The sequence below is a fragment of the Bombina bombina genome, chromosome 11 (assembly GCF_027579735.1).
Source record: "Bombina bombina isolate aBomBom1 chromosome 11, aBomBom1.pri, whole genome shotgun sequence".
Classification (NCBI taxonomy): Eukaryota; Metazoa; Chordata; class Amphibia; order Anura; family Bombinatoridae; genus Bombina; species Bombina bombina.
In genome coordinates, this window is record NC_069509.1 from 101,529,361 (window position 1) to 101,534,358 (window position 4,998).

A 4,998-nucleotide genomic window follows, 5' to 3' on the forward strand; every position below is an offset into this window, starting at 1 on the left:
ATGGTTGGAGGATCAATTTACCGAAGAGTTTCTTGATTCTTCAGACAAGGGTCACCTTTTTTAGGTTTCTAGATAGATTTAGTGTCCATGACTCTGTCTTTAACAGACAAGAGAATGAAATCAAGGATGTGGAGCCACTGGTAGTGGATAAAAAGTATTTTATTATTCCATAGAACGTTAAAAAGTAGGAAGCATCCCACAACAAAGTAGATGGCAGAGTACCAATGCTGACATGTTTTAGCCCTCAGTCTGTAATCATAGCATACGGTACTGATAGAAAGGTGTTGCTTAAAACAGGTAAAGTTTTACCTGATTGGACAAAACTAAATTAAAACAAATGCGCCCCTATGCTTAGCATTAACATTAACACTTTAACACTTTATATGCCTGACAGAAGTGCTAAAAATGATTCACCTAAAGAATAAGCATACCATATACAGAGCACAGTTAGAAATCACATATACAAACATGTTAAATTCACATAGTATATGGCAGATATATGTTAATATGTAAAACACACTAAAGATACAACATGAGAATAGATTGAAGCAACAGTAGAAACAAAATAGATTCTAAATATAGCTTTAATATAAGACGGATCCTAAATCATTTGTAACCATCTGTTATAATAGAAACTAAAGATGTACTGTCTGATACAGCCTAGTGAAAAGCTGAGTTTTTGTGCTATGTCTAGAGCAATATGTACATATCCATAATGAGTATGTATATTGTAGTTAGATAAATGGATGCATGGAGACAATATATATATATATATATATATATATATATATATATATATATATATATATATATATATATATATCTTATATTGTAATATTATAATACGGCCCTAGAGGTATATATATACATGTATAAGGGACAAGGTGAAATAGGAAAAGTAATACTACCAGTCCATCAAAATAATATATGCAAATATATATATATATATATATATACATATGTGTGTATAGATGAATGAGAGGGGATAAGAATTGATACCCACGAGATACCAATAGTGGTAATAAATCGATTATATGGTTAATCCATGAACACATGTATCTAGACCCCAGATTAGGATGTATGGGATGTATGAGCTGCACGCAGAAATAAAAGAATTATCCTGTCATTCCCAGAAATTGATTAAACCATATCTGGAGTTTAGGCCTTGAAGTGCCCTGGTTTTCAAAAGGAAAATCCAGAACACCTCACGCTTGCCCAGGAGACTATCAATATCCCCTCCTCTTTTGGGTACTGCCACCTTCTCGATAGCAATCCACCTAAAGGTGTCCAGTTTGCTATTGTGGAGAGTGACAAAATGCTGTACCAATGGTGTGGTTGAGTTCCCCCTATCAATGGTGGAGATATGTTCCCTGATACGTGTGTTGATGTCCCTAGAGGTGAGACCCACATATTGAATATTGCACTTGATGCACGTGATAAGATATATCACATGTGTGTGGGTACAATTTAAGCATGTCTTAATTGTACCCACAAACATGTGATATATTTTATCACGTGCATCAAGTGCAATATTCAATATGGGGGTCTTACCTCTAGGGACATCAACACATGTATCAGGGAACATATCTCCACCATTGATAGGGGGAAATCAACCACACCATTGGTACAGCATTTTGCCACTCTCCACAATAGCAAACTGGACACCTTTAGGTGGATTGCTATCGAAATGGTGGCAGTACCCAAAAGAGGAGGGGATATTGATAGTCTCCTGGGCAAGCGTGAGGTGTTCTGGATTTTCCTTTTGAAAACCAGGACACCTCAAGGCCTAAACTCCAGATATGATTTAATCAATTTCTGGGAATGACAGGATAATTCTTTTATTTCTGTGTGCAGCTCATACATTCCATACATCCTAATCTGGGGTCTAGATACATGTGTTCATGGATTAACCATATAATCTATTTATTTATTTCCACTATTGGTATCTCGTGGGTGTCAATTCTTATCCCCTCTCATTCATCCATACACACGTATGTGTATATGTATATATATATATATATATATATATATATATATATATATATATATATATATATATATATATATATATATATATATATATATATATTTATATATTATTTTGATGGACTGGTAGTATTACTTTTCCTATTTCGCCTTGTCCCTTATACATGTGTATATATATATATATATATATATATATATATATATATATATATACCTCTAGGGCCGTATTATAATATTACAATATAAGATATATATATATATAAATATATATATATATATATTTTTTTTTTTCTCTCCATGCATCCATTTATCTAACTACAATATACAGAATCATTATGGATATGTACATATTGCTCTAGACATAGCACAAAAACTCAGTTTTTCACTAGTAACCATCTGGTATAATTAGTAACCATCTGGTATATAATATTATACCAGATGGTTACTAATGATTTAGGATTCGTCTTATATTAATGCTATATTTAGAATCTATTTTGTTTCTACTGTCGCTTCAATCTATTCTCATGTTGTATCTTTAGTGTGTTTTACATATTAACATATATCTACATATACTATGTGAATTTAACATGTTTGTATATATGATTTCTAACTGTGCTCTGTATATGGTATGCTTATTCTTTAGGTGAATAATTTCTAGCACTTCTGTCAGGCATATTTAGGGGGCTAGTTATCAAGCCGTCTACTTTTCTGACTTCGCCGGCCCAATACGTCCGCCTAAGCTCGCCTACCTTCGCCGCCGCGGACCTGAAAAAATACGCCTAAGTTATCAAATAAAGCTGTCAAAAAGCCGCGGGGCGATGAGCAGCGGACTGTGACAGTTATCACTCATCCGATCTCGCTGCCCTTCGGCTTTTTCCCAGCTTTATTGCTAGCCTGTCACTAAGCACTCACACTAAACTGCACTGTTCTACCCCCTATACCGGCACCCCCGGAGCCCCCCGCAACTCAATAAAGTTACTAACCCCTAAATCGCCGCTCCTAGACCCTGCCGCAACTCTGATAAATGTATTAACCCCTAAACCGCCGCTCCCGGACACCGCTGCCACCTACATTATACCTAGTAACCCCTATCCTGCCCCCCCTATACCGTCGCCCTCTATTATAAAATTATTAACCCCTATCCTGCTGATCCCGCACCTCTCCGCAACTAAATAAATAGTTTAACCCCTAAACCGCCGCTCCATGAACCCGCCGCAACCTATAATAAATTTATTAACCCCTATCCTGCCCCCCACTACGCCGCCGCCACTGTAATAAAATGATTAACCCCTAAACCTAAGTCTAACCCTAACAATAACGTCCCCCTAACTTAAATATTAATTAAATAAATCTAAATAAATTAACTCTTATTAACTAAATGAATCCTATTTAAAACTAAATACTTACCTTTAAAATAAACCCTAATATAGCTACAATATAAATAATAATTATATTCTAGCTATCTTAGGATTTATTTTTATTTTACAGGTACCTTTCAATTTATTTTAACCATGTACAATAACTATTAAATAGTTATTAACTATTTAATAGCTTACCTAGCTAAAATAAAGAGAAATGTACCTGTGAAATAAATCCTAACCTAAGTTACAATTACACCTAACACTACACTATACTTTAATAAATTATTCCTATTTAAACTAAATACTTACCTGTAAAATAAACCCTAAGATAGCTACAATATAATTAATAATTATATTCTAGCTATCTTAGGATTTATATTTATTTTACAGGTAACTTTGTATTTATTTTAGCTAGTTAGAATAGTTATTAAATAGTTATTAACTATTTAATAACTACCTAGCTAAAAAATATAAAATTACCTGTAAAATAAATCCTAACTTAAGTTACAATTAAACCTAATACTACACTATCATTAAATTAACTAAATAAACTACCTACAAAGAACTACAATGAAATACAATTACATAAACTAACTAAAGTACAAAAAATAAAAAAAGCTAAGTTACAAAAAATAAAAAATTAAGTTACAAACATGTTAAAAATATTACAACAATTTTAAGCTACTTACACCTAATCTAAGCCCCCTAATAAAATAACAAACCCCCCCAAAATAAAAAAAATCCCTACCCTATTCTAAATTACATAAATTTCAAAGCTCGTTTACCTTACCAGCCCTTAAAAGGGCCATTTGTGGGGGCATGCCCCAAAAAGTTCAGCTCTTTTGCCTGTAAAATAAAAATACAACCCCCCCCAACATTAAAACCCACCACCCACATACCCCTAATCTAACCCAAACCCCCCTTACAAAAACCTAACACTAATCCCCTGAAGATCATCCTACCTTGAGTCGTCTTCACTCAGCCGAGCCACCGATGGAACTGAAGAGGACATCCGGAGCGGAAGAAGTTAATCCTCCAAGCGGCGCTGAAGAAATCTTCCATCCGATGAAGTCATCATCCAGGCGGCGCTGAAGAAGTCTTCGATCCGGCCGATGTCATCTTCAAAGAGGCGCTGAAGAGGTCTTCTATCCGGGCGAAGTCATCTTCCAAGCCGGGTCTTGAATCTTCCTTCCGCCGACGCGGAACCACCTTCTTCACCGACGGACTACGACGAATGACGGCTCCTTTAAGGGACGTCATCCAAGATGGCGTCCCCTCAATTCCGATTGGCTGATAGGATTCTATCAGCCAATCGGAATTAAGGTAGGAAAATCTGATTGGCTGATGGAATCAGCCAATCAGATTCAAGTTCAATCCGATTGGCTGATCCAATCAGCCAATCAGATTGAGCTCGCATTCTATTGGCTGATCGGAACAGCCAATAGAATGCGAGCTCAATCTGATTGGCTGATTCCATCAGCCAATCAGATTTTCCTACCTTAATTCCGATTGGCTGATAGAATCCTATCAGCCAATCGGAATTGAGGGGACGCCATCTTGGATGACGTCCCTTAAAGGAGCCGTCATTCGTCGTAGTCCGTCGGTGAAGAAGGTGGTTCCGCGTCGGCGGAAGGAAGATTCAAGACCCGGC